The sequence below is a fragment of the Neolamprologus brichardi genome, chromosome 23 (genome assembly GCF_056152115.1).
Source record: "Neolamprologus brichardi isolate AB-2024 chromosome 23, ASM5615211v1, whole genome shotgun sequence".
In the NCBI taxonomy this organism is placed as follows: Eukaryota; Metazoa; Chordata; class Actinopteri; order Cichliformes; family Cichlidae; genus Neolamprologus; species Neolamprologus brichardi.
The window spans coordinates 16,461,969-16,477,473 of NC_142125.1; the positions used below are offsets into that span (position 1 = coordinate 16,461,969).

Genomic DNA, 15,505 nt, shown 5'->3' on the forward strand with positions numbered 1-15,505 from the left:
CACTCCTGCCCCAGGACAGCAAGCTCACACACACACACACACACACACACACACACACACACACACACACACACACACGGTTTCCAGTAATATACTGGCTGATCTCCTCATTCATGGACCTTGGCCTGCTTCCATTAGAGACACAAGGCTGCCTATTTTTTTTCTTTTGTCTGTTCTCATCCACATAAATTTGAACCACTTATGGAATACATTTTACTAAATCCGTATACAGTTAGATGAAATTTGTAATTAATATACACTCACAAATCACAAAATTAAAAATCACCTTTGTGTCCCTCTCATCAATCCAAAACTTCATTGATGAGATTTTAAACACCCTGATATCAGTAGCAGTTTTAGTAAGAAACCACTTTATCCTACTTACAGTTTTTGCCCGTTGCTTGAACACTATAAGCCCATGCTCAGACTAAAGTAACACAACTTGAAGCTTTTGTTACCATACCTCAAACACATGTACTCATACCTTAAACAAAAGCGCTGCTTTGCACCCTAGTTGCACTTATGCAACACACTTACTCCTTTATGCAACACACATGGTCCTGCATACTACACTCTATTTCATACATAAGACACTTCGTTCACAAAATGAAATTTCAGGGTGCCATTTGGAAAACACATGTATCCAAAATACAAAACACAATTGCAACCACTCAAATACACACCTGAAGGCACTTACTTGCAAAACTGAACACCAATTAGCCAACTACAAAAAGCCCTCAGTTTAGCCAATTCAAGAACTTTGCAAGCATGGATGGAGGGAGAGCAAGAGGAAGAGGAGGATGTCGAAGAGGCCATGCACGGACCCATATTTCTGATGATATAAGAGCAACTTTGGTGGACCATGTCATCAACCATGGCCTGGCTATGAGGGAAGCTGGGCAGAGAGTCCACCCACATCTAAGCCGCTTCACAGTGGCATCTGTAATAAGAACATTCCGACTAGAAAACAGGTATGTCTTCACCCCTCTACCTTCTACTCTACTCTGATGGTTTTTATAACACTGTTGTACAGTATATCACATTACCATATCAAGTGTACAGGGTATTGCAGGGTGCTAATGCTCCTTTTTTAGCCAAAGTGGTAGTTTCTGTGAAACATACCATGATTACTTATATTGAAGTACAGTGTTGTACAGTGGATGATACAGTATATACAGTAAAGTACTGTAAGAAAAATAAGCAAAGCGATGACAATATGTGGTTGTATTTCTCTAGAATGACTCGAAGACCTTCTGGGGGAGGACGCCAACGCCTGTTCACACAACAGCAGGAACTTGCCGTTGTGGACCTAGTGAGGGCAGACAATGCCATCCGTCTCCACCGGCTACGAAAGCAAATACTTGCAGACAGGCAAGTGTTCAACAACATAAACCATGTGAGTATCACCATCATCAGACGCATCTTGGGAAAACACAGCATCACCATGAAGCAGCTCTACAGAGTCCCATTTGAGAGGAACAGTGACAGGGTCAAAGGACTTCGAGCTGAATATGTACGGGTAAGTGTAACTGTCCTTTACATGTACAATACAGTATTGGTGAAATCCAGTAGCAGCTGAATATGTACCATATCAGTACCACATGGATCCATTCTGAGAGCTACACAGGTACCTGTGTGATGGGGTTCTGTATGTGTAGCACTGTAGTACAGTAATATGTTCTCTTTTCTTTTTTTTTTTACAGAGAATCTTGGCCATGGATGGAGCTGCACAGCCTCATGAATTCATTTTCATTGATGAAGCTGGATTCGACCTGTGCAAAACAAGACGACGGGGTCGTAATGTAATTGGCCAAAGGGCAATTGTGCACGTGCCAGGGCAGCGCGGGGGAAATATCACATTGTTTGCGCCATAAGCCTTCGAGGGCTTCTGCATCATCATGCAAAACTAGGTCCATACAATAGCCAAAATATACTCACATTTCTAGATGCTCTCTATGATATAGTTGTACAGAACAGACCAGATCAGCCCAGGTCTGTGGTGATATGGGATAATGTCAGTTTCCATCTGGTTGCTCTGGTCCAGGCCTGGTTCTCCAACCACAACCAACTTGAAGTGGTATACTTGCCCCCTTACTAACCATTTTTAAACCCTATAGAGGAATTTTTTTCGATGATGGCGTGTATATGGCCGCCAACCACATGCCCGCATGCCTCTTCTGCAGGCAATGGAACAGGCCTGCGGCGACATTCAGGTGACAGCAATCCATGGATGGTTTTGACATGCAAGAGGATATTTCCCCCGGTGCCTAGCAGGAGAAGACATTGCTTGCAATGTCGATGAGGTCCTGTGGCCAGACCCCAAAAGACGGCGGGATCCATGAGCCCACGTATGCACAATTGTCATGATTTTTTGTGGTTACAGTATAGTGTTTTTTCTATTACTGTATTATGGTTTGTTTGGGTTTTTTTTTTTTTTTTTGCTTTATTTGAATTCATGGTACTGCAATGTACAATATTGAGTAGGCCTATTTGCTTTTTTGGTTGTTTGAAAATGTGTCTCCTGAAAATATGCCTTCTGAATAAACAATGAGAATCAAAGACTGCAGTGTTTTATATAAAGTAGACTAGTGTATTCCCCCTGATCCGTAAGTGTTTGCATATGATGCAAGTATGTGTCATTTTGTCAACAGAGTTACATTTTGACAAAGGAATGTTAGGTTTTGACAGCAGAGTTTAGGTTTTGAGAGTAGAGTTTCAATTTGGCACAGATGTGAATGGTATATTTCCCAGTGTTGTGTCATGTTTACTTGTGTTTAGAGTTTTGGCACAGTGAGCGAAGTTTTGCAAAATGTGTTCAAGCAACGGGCAAAAACTGTTCAGTGATGAAGACATGTACCTGATCTGCAAACTGTCAAACCTACCACTGAAGAAATGTTCTGACTCACTGTTTTAGCCATCATTGTGTGGCCTTCATTACAATCACTCAGATCCTTATCTTTTCTGTGCTTCAGAAATGACTGTTACCTCACTAGCATAAAGGTTTGTTATGTGAAATTGTGCATACAAAACAGGTCCACCATATCAGAAGAGATACAACCACTGACTGCGAGGGAACAATGTGTGTGGTTGGTGAATGGTTCACTGAAGTTGTTGGTTGTGGTTAGGTAAAGTCAAAAAGTTGGTGCTGGATCAAAAATGTGCTGCTTTGGTCACTTGTCTGCAAACACTAGTAGCAAAACACTACCACTAGCTAAGTGGTAGTGATACTTGAAAAAGTGTGATGAAACCAGTAATGGAGGAATCATGTCTTCAAAGTAAAAGTTGGGCTTCAGCACTGAAGCCAACTTGCTTCAAAGGCATAAGTTTAATTTTCATAAACTGCAGTTCGTTTGTTTTCTCTATAGAGCTATGGGCATGAGCACGAGCTAGGCGCTGTGAGCTTAACCATGAGCTTGGAGCATGAACATGAGCTGTGATATTCCCGAGCGAGGAGGGCTGTGAGCACGGGCCGTGACAGGCAAAGCTTGACTGGGAAACAGGGTTTCGAGAGTCAGGGGTGAAGGGCATTGTTTGCAGGTGGAGTAGCACAGGAGGGGGGAGCGTGGATGTGAGGCCTACGTGAGTATGGTGATAAATGGATCCTGAGTTCTAGATGGTGAGGCCGGGAGGCAGGCAGGGAAGACTGGAGAACATACAGTGGATCGTACCAGCTATGGTGGAACAGAAAAGCCCAACGTGAGTAATCAGCTCCAGGTGGGAACCCTGGGAGGAGTGATGATGACTCCACCCAGAGGAGGAAAGCCAGGCACTGTGACTCACCCAGACCACGACAGCATGCTGATTGTTTTACCACAAAATCAATACCTTCCCCTTATTGGCCAGCACATAAACTGTGCTTTTCATAACCAACTACCTAACAGTTGCACCACTTTTGATGTGTTAGGTGAAAGTGGTTATCAACCTCTCACAAATTAAATGGCCACTAATTCAACATTAAATCCACTGTCCATAAGCTGATGGACTGTTCAGAACAGTCAAGGCTTACTGACACATGACAGAAAGATGAAGATGATGAGGAGACAGAGTGAGGAGGTAAAGGTGGAATGACAACATTGGCTTCCTGAAGCTAAGGAAACGACAGGGAAATAGATTAACAAATATAGAGAAACAAATAATTTCCCCCTCCATCAAAATGACTTTTCCAATTAAGTGTAATCTGATAAGTGTTGTAGAGAAAAGGAGGGGGAAACAGTAAGCGAAAGAGTATTCGCTGGGAAAGGGAGGGAAGGAACAGAGAGGATGAGAAGCGAGAATCTGAAACAATTTGTTTCTGTCATTTTGTAGCAAGGTCGACTTGATAGGGCTGAAGCTATATGAATTCCACACACCTCTTCCTATTTCTTTCACTAGTAGTCCTTTTTTCAGGGCCCCTCATCCCCTCCTTCTCAACCTCCATCTGCACACAAAATTGACCCTGACTTTAAGATCACATTTGTTGGCCAGGGGTAAACCCTCATTGGTGTGCAACCTGTGGTTTGAGAGCCAATTTAAATTCCTTGTCTTCACACTTCCTTATATCTTACATCTCACTTGCTCTCACTGTCTTTTCCTTTAACACAACAAAACACAAAAAACTCCTACTTTTCCTGGCAGTAGATGGGAGGGGAAAAAAGTTATTTGGCTGCTACCCTTGGGTTAGACAAATAGTGTTTACTTGGTGTGATGCAGCAAGTTGACCAGATACACACTTCTGAGCGGTGTAAGTGTTAGGGTTTTCGTCCACAGTTTGCAAAGGCAGCAAACCTCATACTACTTGATTTAACATAACAAAAACTTGTTTTGACAAGAGCAACTCATCAAGAGCTTTCATCTCAAGATCCAGTGTTTACAACCACCCAGTGACAGCAGATTGTACCTTTTCATTGCTAATATTTCTGTTGTTTCTTTAGGTTTGCAAATGATTGCATTATATAGTGAGTATTTTCAATATTTTCAACATAATTTTGTATTTGATACAACACTCCAAACGGTTCCTCTTCTTGTTGGGTCTTACGGCCTTCAGATAACATACATACTGACATTTTGACATTTAGCACTACATCAGACTAAAGACCTACCTAGTGGTCATACTATTCTCCCTGCCATTCTCTGTCAAGAACTACATCTATATCACAGCTGCTCACATCATATTTATTGTTTAGGAGAACATCTTGTAAAGTAGCTGGAGTGATTTCAATTCATATTTAATATAAATTTGCTTGTGGAAAGATCAAAAAAAGTTTTAAAATTGGTGTAGGTTCAAATATTCACCATCACATGCTTATAGATTTTGACTTACCTCACAAAATGACTTTTTAATTCAGGTTTTCTGTAAGCAGAGTACTGTGACATTAAAATGACAATGATTTTTTGCAAGACTCTTTAAAGTTACTACAGACTCCTACTTACCTGTCAAAATAACATTTTTTTTCTTAGAAAATGAAAGGTGAAATGTGACTTCAGGGTCCATTGACGTCTTACCATGTGTGTGGAAATTATAATTATTTTCTCGAGGAGGATCTAAAGTGAAATGTCAGTTACATTATAAAATCACGGGTGCTTACCGTGTCCATCTTCATTGCTGTGATGAGGACCTTGCTCTCTGCTGTGCATTCCACCCATCAGCTCCCGCTGAAATAATGATAGTGTGTCAAAAGTTACACTGCAAATGTGTCAGAGATTGTGGATCTGAAAAGCACAGGAATTTTCTTCTTTTGTGTTTCCCCTCTCCCTATCACTCACACTTCCACACTTTTCTCTTCTAATGTAATTGTGCCTGGCATGCAGGAATTTAGACTCACTTTGGATGACACCAGATATCTTGTATTGTGTGCTTGTTTTTTTCCCAACTCACTAATGGACTGTTATATGCTTAGGCCTCTAAATAATGAGCGAAACAAGCCTTGATACGCCTTGCTATGGATATCCTTAAGAAAAAAAAACAAGAAACACCTCAGTGTCAAATATTGTCAGGGTGATGAAAGAGCTTATCCAATAAAGAAACTTATATATGCAAACCAAGTAGGAAGGTGTAGTACAGAATCACAAGCAAAAACATAAGACCAATACCGAAATGTTACATTTAGTTCATCATGCAGTTTTTATTTTACTATGCTCACATGTTTTGTTATTTCAGTTTCTTCTCTTTTGTGTCTGTTCTTCTTTATCTTCTTCTTGATGATTCCATGCCATTGACATCCCTTTAAATAGTTTACATATGTCTTCTGGGTGGGTTTTATTTTCCTCAGCTGCTAACTTGTCCTTGGTCCTACCTCCTGTCAACCCCATTCATTGACCTGTCCCTGATTTTGCATACATACACCCAAATTCCCCTTGTTTCCTCGATAGAACTTGTTTGTCTTTCAGTCAGTGCTTGGGTCTTTTTTTGCATCTGCATCTCGGTTCAGTCTAAAAACATTGTAATTTTGAGGTTATTATTTTGACTTAGGCTGCAGCTGTGTTGTTAAGCTGGACTGCTATGACAGATGTGTTAAAACACACTGCAGGAGTTCAGGAATACACTGCTTCAATGCAATGCTCAGACAGCACAACCATCACTGCACGCACACAACAACTGCATGTAGTCAGGGTTACGCTCATTAAAAACCAAGGTGTCACAGCCAGAATCACAAGAGCCAAAACACAAACAGATGCAATTACAAAGAGCCATGACATCCAGTGACTGCAATCACAACTAGAGCTACAATTTGCCTCTGCAGTGGTCAGTGAAAGAGGTGATGTTTCAGCTCCTCTGTTGTTTGCTCTCTAAATGCTATGGCACTGGACTAGAAATAGAGAGGACATTTTTCCCATATTGGCTTCTCTTCCTTGGTTCCCTGTTAAATCCAGAGTTTAACATCCTTAAAATACTCATGCCCCATCTTATCTTAAAATATATCACCCAAATTGACCACTTCACTCTCAGACTGCTGTTTTACGTATAGTTCCTGGGGTATTTAAAAATAGAATAGGAGGCAGAATCTTCAACTTTCAGGCCCATTTGGAAGCAGCTCCCAGTTTGGATTCAGGAGACAAACACCCTCTCTACATTTAAAATTAGCCTTAAATCATTTCATAAGCCCAGGCTGGGGGCTTCCCATGATGCCCTGAGTGGTCTTCTACACTCCCCTTTTTTCACTCTCTGTCTTTATACAGCACTCTGCATTTAATCATTAGTTATTATTAATCGCTGGCTCTATTCCACAGTGTGGCTTTTGTCCTGTCTTCTTCCCATCATCCCCACCTGGTTGGGGCCTCTTCCTGAGCCTGGTTCTGCCAGAGGTTTCTTCCTGTTAAAAGGGAGTTTTTCCTTCCCACTGCTGCAAGCACTTTCTTAAATGAGGTGATTGTTTTCTCTTATTGTTCTAGAGTCTTTACCTTGCAATATATATATATATATATATATATATAGCATCTTGAGGTTAAGGTTGAGGGTGCTCTGACTGCAGTATTCCATGTGTGTCAGTTGCATGTCAATATAAAATACAGGACTGACTTGACCTACTTTATTTTTTATTTAAAATCTGACTCACGTCCAAGACATAATGCTTGACCTATCACAAACAACAACAGACCTCAAACCTGCTTTAATACCTGTGGGATCAGCCTGCTCATGTAGAGTGACCAACACAACCAAGCAACAGATTGTAAAATATTATAAACATGTTTTGTAACTTATAGAGCAAAGAACAGTGTATCATACTGTACTACACATGACTCAGAATTATTCAAAAATATATTAAATACACATGGTTTGATATTAGGGTGGATAATTATTTATTTTATTTTTTAACTGACACAAATGATTAAGAGATGGAAACTGGCTATTAATAATTAACAGTCTGTATGTATCTCTGTTCTTTGTTTATCCATTCTTTTTCTCTCTTGCAAGCCCCCATATTCATCCAAGGGCAATAAAAACTGAAGTGGTTCCCACTTTTTCCCCACTTTTCATTAACAGATACTCTTAAGCTTTGTTTACAGTGACAGCATTTCAGCCACATTTTAGTTGTTCCACCTGCAGAACAGATATGCAGATACCCTCTTATTTTATTCTATCCATCTGTCTACACAGGCAGTGGAACAGCCTGGATTTATTTGAGCTATATGCATATGAGACCCAAAGCTTATTTTTACACTTCAAGTTTATTTTCCTTACATAAGTAACTACAATGATTGTGGACTCTGAGCACTGACAAAATGTGGATGACCTACTCAGAGCTCAGTACTCTTTATGAATGCCTCTACTGTATACACAAGGACACAGCATGCAGGGTTAACATAAGAAATACATAAGAAAAAAGCTTTGTACAATTCAAGTGAGCTTGAAACTCAATATTTGGTATAACCACCTTTATTCTTCAGCACAGCCTGAACTCTCCAGGGTTTTTAAAAAATCCAAAACAAGCGTACAACAAACAACACAGTACCTAACACATCTAAATGCTTTAATTATTGTAGAAGAAGATCAAATTTAAAGATTTATGGAGAATCTGCAAATAAAGTTTGGATGAAGTGTGGTATTAGTAATAAGAAAATATCTTCAGGACTGAAACCATCTGACTGGGCTGCTCTGATTTTATTCGTTATTTGCTCAGCTTAGCTCTGCTCGGTTTCTGTGGTTCCCCTGCTCCGAACAGCCAGCAACCTGCCCGTTCTCCATGCGTCTGTAATCTGTTCTAGCACAGCTCAATATTCCATCCATGACCTGCAATCTGGTATCCACTACATTAATGATAATAAGTGACTAATGGGGCTATCAGGTAACTGCTAATAGTTAATCAGCTAATGTTAAATCCTTTACAGGCTAGGTTAACATTTATGTTAACTCTTTAATACATCATTGTTCCCTCACAGTCATATGAAACCAACCAAGTTTTGAAGGGACAACAGTGAGCACAGTTCAGAAGGTCATTGGAAATAACACCAGAGAATCAAAGCACCAGCTACTGGTTGATGGTAAATGGTAAATGGCCTGTATTTATATAGCGCTTTACTAGTCCCTAAGGACCCCAAAGCGCTTTACATATCCAATCATCCACCCATTCACACAGTGGTGATGGCAAGCCACATTGTAGCCACAGCCACCCTGGGGCACACTGACAGAGGCGAGGCTGCCGGACACTGGCCACCACCAGTAAGCAATGGGTGAAGTGTCTTGCCCAAGGACACAACGACCGAGACTGTCCAAGCCGGGGCTCGAACCGGCAATCTTCCGATTACAAGGCGAACTCCCAACTCTTGAGCCACAATCGCCCGTGCTGGTGTACTGATAGAGCAGTACACCAGCACTTAGACCAAGCAGTCCAACCTGAGCACTCTCTTGATTGACAACAAGAAAGCCTACTACGCAGTGCTCCACACATAGATAATAGAGTGCCTGGGACTGTACAAAGCTAACAGCAGACAGATAACATTCATCAGGAGCTCAATGGGACTGGAAGACAACACTGGAAGCCTACTTCAAAGCAATCACACAAGTCACTATGAAGTGCAGAAAGTACCATGGTGTACTATCCCTACTGCTCTTCTGCATAGGCTTCAACAGTCTAAGCCAGCTCATCAGTAAGACTGGAGTGGAATATAGATCAAGCCAGATTTGAGTGAGACGTTGACTAAACCATCTGACCAGGATCTACAACAAGGACATTGGATGTAATTTAGACTTGGTAAGTTCAAGTCAATTCTGTTTTATTTATATAGTGGCAAATCACAACATCAGAGGTGTCTGACCAAAATTTCACATGCAGTTCCCTCAAACTTCTAGGTTTCTGGTAGAGGAACCGTGCTTGAGAAGAACACACACATTAGAAAAATGAGAAAATTGACCTTTAGAGGGAAGAGCGATTAACACACTCCAAGATCTAAAAGGCAACATAAATATAGCTTTCTGGAATCATACAAAGCTTTTCAAGTGGTGGAGCTTGAAATAACCTTTGTTTAGTTAAGCAGGGGAAACAAATCTTGCATAAGAGTAAGTTTTTTTCTGTTGTATTCTGTTGATTTTAAACTTTCCACCTTTTACAAAATATCTTTGGGAGTTCTATTGAATTGAATTCCAGGCATTATTGAAAAGGTATTAAAATATCCTGAGTGCCATTTTAGAAACCTAATATATTCTCCTTCAACACAAATCAGAGATGTTTGAATTGTAACATGGCACACATTTGCCGTTCCAGGTGGCAGCAGCTAATGTGTTAGAAATGGTGAATCTTAAATCAAGCTGCAGTGACGTTCCAGATAAAGAGATGTCTGCCAGTGTGGCCTCTCTGATTTGCTCAGTGTGTTTATTATTCTGGTATTATTTGTGAGGGCTCTGACTGCCTGTGGCCTTCCATCTTGCTCTTCATCTCACTGTGCCCTCTAGTTTTTGTCAGCTTTGATAAAACTGAGGCAGTTAAAAGTGAATATCTGCCCCACTCCTTGTCGCTGTAAACAAACATGACACACATAAAGGAAAGGACGAGATCAAAAGATGTAAATGATAAAAAAAAACACACTAATTGGATTTGCTGTAGGGAATGCCAATAATTGTTTATACAGGACCGATTTTATAATTTTTTTCCAATTTCACAATTTATTTGTTACTTTTTGAGGAAAGAGTCTGACAAAAATGTAAAAGAGAACCACTCTGTTCAGGTAAAGTAAGGCGCTTTATAAATGGTCTTACTATGTGATTACGCATGATTTACATTTAACTAGCATTTAGTGTCAAGGTAAAAGGCAGTATGTCCATTCTATTGTTAGGTAAAGTGAGAACAGCATTGTTTCCTTTTTCCTTTCTGTGCTTAAATTTATACTTAAATTCAATCAAATCTTATATAACTTTGCAAAGATGTTGAAGAAAGTTAGAACAAAATAATCAGGTTCTAAGTGACTGAACGCACCAAAATTACAAAGGGTTAAGAATTCAGCTTTTTCTTCCACTTATCTTGTAACTGTATGTCAGCAACAAAGTCCAGTCATGTAAAACCATCAACAACACAAAATTACGGTCTTTTCCACAGTTTTTATGATCGCTGCATGATTTTCAGTCCGATCCAAGAATATGTGCACAGAATGATGATTTGTAAGTGCTTTTTTAGGAATGTAGGTTAGTGCCTAAATCAGTGCTAGAGTATGTCTCTTTGTACGCTTGCATGTGTATAATTGCTACAGCTGTTCTGTCAGGGGAGAGAACCTTACAAGAGTGCTGGTTGTGACAGAGGCGTTCGTACAGCAAGAAACATATGCTGCGTTTTTATCATAGCAGCACACTGACAAAATAACACACACAACCTCGTCAGACAAAATGGAATGACTGCTTTTGCACACATTCTTTCACTCACACACACACACACGCTAAACCGCACAGTGCTTCATTTATCAGTGGTGCATTATTTATAAGAGGCAGTGTTGCTAGTCCTCAAGGTATTTACAACAGGGAATACATTAGCAGTGAAGAATGCAGGATTGGAAAATGAATATTCCTGTGGATTAATATGCACATCACATTACATCTCCAACTGGAATAGTCAGCCCAGCTATACCGGTTCTACTAACAACATAGATTGGACACTTTCACCAAATAAACATCATCAGAAAACAGCCAATCTAGCATCATATCATCTAATCTAATTTTATGGGAAAATATTATTAATCTGAAAGCATTGGTTTTCACTAGTGAGAGACCATAAAATGAATTACAACAGTAATTGGATGGAGCAAGAGCAGAGACTGGAATATCTCTGGGAAGAAGCATTCCAGCACTTCATTTTATAATGCAAATGCACACTAAATGTGTGTTTGCTTTTTAATACAAGAGGACTGGTTGAGGCCTGTTATTGATTGATGTTGTCTTGTGTTAGTGAGAACAAAACTGCAGTGAGGGTTTAATGCAAATAGCTGCTCCCAGAGCAGTAAGTAAACTTGTAGCATTTTCAAAAGGTAATGAATGATATATAAACATGTTTACGAGTCACAAGTGCATCACTGGTTCCACCTTTTGGAATTGAGTACTCTCAAAGGCCTCCTACCCAAATTCAAAATAAAAAGGATTTTATTAGACATATGCACACACGAGACCTTATTAAAACACATGAACAAAGGAAGGAAACTAAAACAAAAAATGCCAGTGCACCTAAGGTGATCATATATGTATGTATGTAAGGTCATGTATCAAACTCAATTGAACAATTCTGCAAATATGATATAATATATATGTATATAAAAGGCTCATGTATAGGTGAAAGACTATCACCAAGGGACCTCATGTGATTTACACCTACACCCCCACCCCCACCTTGGTGTTTTGTACAGAACACTTGTGGAATGAGTCTTTGATTTACTTAAATATACTAACATCTGTGGTTACCAGCACCAGACATAACATTGCTATTACGGGCAAACGTGGCTCAAGAGTTGGCAGTTCGTCCTGTAATCGGAAGGTTGCCGGTTCGAGCCCCGGCTCCGACAGTCTCGGTCGTTGTGTCCTTGGGCAAGACACTTCACCCGTTGCCTACTGATGGTGGTCAGAGGGCCCGGTGGCGCCAGTGTCCGGCAGCCTCGCCTCTGTCAGTGCGCCCCAGAGCGGCTGTGGCTACAATGTAGCTGCCATCCCCAGTGTGTGAATGGGTGGATGACTGAACGTGTAAAGCGCTTTGGGGTCCTTAGGGACTAAATAAAGCGCTATAAATACAGGCCATTTATTAATAGTCAATATAATAACCATTTATCAGCCTGCTGAAAGGCAGAAGACACTTCTTACCAAATGGTGCTGAGATTTCATTCTTCTAATGGATTAGAATTTGCTCTGAATGAATCATCTACATAAATTTGCATTTAAAATTTATTCCAAAATTTCCTTTATTAGTACTTATATTTCCAACACATCTTTCATAACCTTTTCACCGTAAATAGGCAATGAAAAAGATGAAGAAAACTTTGCTAAAAAACCCCCAAAAAATCCTTAACGTGCCAACTGACACAGAAGTAATGTCACAGAACTTATGAGTCCATGTGTATGAGTCTTAGAAAATTAGAGTAATATATATCAGCCACAAAACTGAAACGTGGAGGCATGGACTGTTGTATTAGGTAAGCTGTGGAAGTTTCTTGGTGGGAATCAGGCTTGTTTTCCAAGCTGCCTCCATAGATGTTTCATTGAAACTGAAATCTTGTGACTCTGAAAGCAAAGTCAGCTGTTGAACGTTTTATGTTTCAGTTCTGACACATAAATGTCCAACATTTTGGTGGTGTGCAGTGGTCAGCCCTGGGATCTGTCTCCAGTGTTGGGGAGTAACGGAATACATGTACCGCCGTTACGTATATAAAATACAAAATATGAGTAACTGTATTCCGTTACAGTTACCGTTTAAAAAGGTGGTATTTAGAATACAGTTACTTTGTTGAAATAAATGGATTACACGGCGGTACTTCCCTGTTTCATATGGTGGCGGGTCAGGACTGTTTGGGTTTTGTTTGACAGCTACGTTCTGTTGTTCCAGGTGGTAGCGTTACGGTTGCCAGGGTTACAGGGTGACGCTCTCTCTCTGCGTGAGAGAGGCCTTTTTGTTGTTGTTGTGCTAAGATAATAGGCAGAATGCTACCGGTATAGCTCTAAAGAATGTAGCATCATAGGCAGTGTAGTCCGTGCTGCAGGGAGAATGGACTGCCATACACGTTATGTGTCTGTGAGCGAGGGAGGGAGAAAAAGGGAAAGTACGAGCTGTCATCGAGCAAAAACGGGAGCTGGAAGCATGTAAATATAATAATAACCACTGCAGCCAAGAAGAGTGCCTGATGAGCCCAGTTGTAAGTAAGCTATTAAGACTCGACTGTACGCTGTGTTCGTGTTTTCCTCCAAAAACAATAAGTTCCGTTGAAGCAGCCTTTCAGCGCCTCTCTCTGTCTCTCGCTAGTAAAGTTGACCCAGACAACAAAGTAAAGCTAGTTTTCGGCTACGAGCCCAACACGGAACCGTATTAGCCAGAGGTCCCTTTACTACGGTTCGGAGCCGCGGACCTTCAGTAACAGTAATAAATCACAGCAATAGTACATTCATGTAGTTGTAAACAGCATGATAATATATTAAGTAATCCAAAGTATTCAGAATACGTTACTCTCATTGAGTAACGTAACGGAATACGTTACAGAATACATTTTGGGGCATGTATTCTGTATTCTGTAATGGAATACATTTTAAAAGTAACCTTCCCAACACTGTCTGTCTCTAGCTTTTCAGCTTCAAGCTGTGCAGTGTGGTCAGATATTTTAACTATAGCAAACAATAAGGTTCAGCAATTTCTTGTTCAGTGAAATCAGCCCCCAAAGGCTAGCCTTCACTACCCTTGTTCATTGCAGGGAGTTTAAGTTCACTTTTGTCGTCCTTTTGCATGGCAGATGGACTGGATAGCGTGTAAGTAGCTCTGTTGCTGCAGGCGTTTCAGTGAGAGATTACTGCTAGAGTTGGAAAAGAGCAGACAATCTACAGAAGAGATGGGGCTAGATGGAGACAGGTAACTAACCCTAACCAATTAGAAACCAGAAGACTTTAGACAAAGGTAAAGTGGAAAAACAGATCTAACACACTATTATAGCCATTTTAAAAGGTTTATATGTAAATATTCAAACATGTAAATACATGTAAATAATAAAATAAATAACTTTTGGAATTTAAACCTCGGTGGGGTGATGTTCTATTACATGTTTATAACTGACATTGCCATGAACTCAGGTGTATTTCTTTAATAATCAGAAAAGAAGACAGCACAAGTTTTGTCTTCTGGCTTTATTTCTGACAGCAATACTATATATTATATGCAGCAGTTAATATCTAATGTTTTTTACTCATCAGAGAAAACAAAAAACTATCCGTATCAGCAGGCAGATGGAAACTTGTTGCGTATTTCTTGCTTGAACATAGAAGTCATTTATATAATCTAGTTGCCAGGTTATATTTGATGCTCAGTTTGAGTGTCAGAATATCAAGCATTGAGTACAGGTACTAATCATAATTATGGAAAACACGCTTCTATCCACAGCTAATTCTGTAACTTTGGACACTGCAATCAAGTATTGTCTCACACCACAAGGGCCCATTAAATGCTGCTACTCAGCCACTGTGGTACTGGCTTCATTGCTGCGGTGGTAAGAGGTAGAGTCAGTGCAACTGACGCACTAGCCAACACTCTTTTGTTGGATGAGTGAGAAATGATAATTACAGTTAAGCTAATTGCCTCCAATTACCACACTGAATCAAGCCAGATTTAGCAAAAGGTAAAAATATGAAAACTCCCCTTCAGGTTATATGCACTATAGATGCACTCTCGCTTTGGTCAGGCCCAAAGTTACTAAACAACACCCTGTTACCGTTTTGTAACACGTTGTTCAGACATCTCAGATGCGGTCAGATTCTATGCTGAGTTTGTTAAAAACTGTCATATAAATATAATCTCCATGTGCTTATGACTCAAACCTGGTGCAAAAACAGAGCCCTTTCTGCTGAATAGCTTACTGTCTAGTTTCC

General features: G+C 40.2%; 1 pseudogene; it reads left to right on the top strand.

Annotated features, from left to right (window-relative positions):
* The first annotated feature begins 2,134 nt into the window (after positions 1 to 2,134).
* Positions 2,135 to 15,505, top strand: part of LOC148096027 (uncharacterized) — a 55,496-nt pseudogene continuing 42,125 nt past the window's right edge.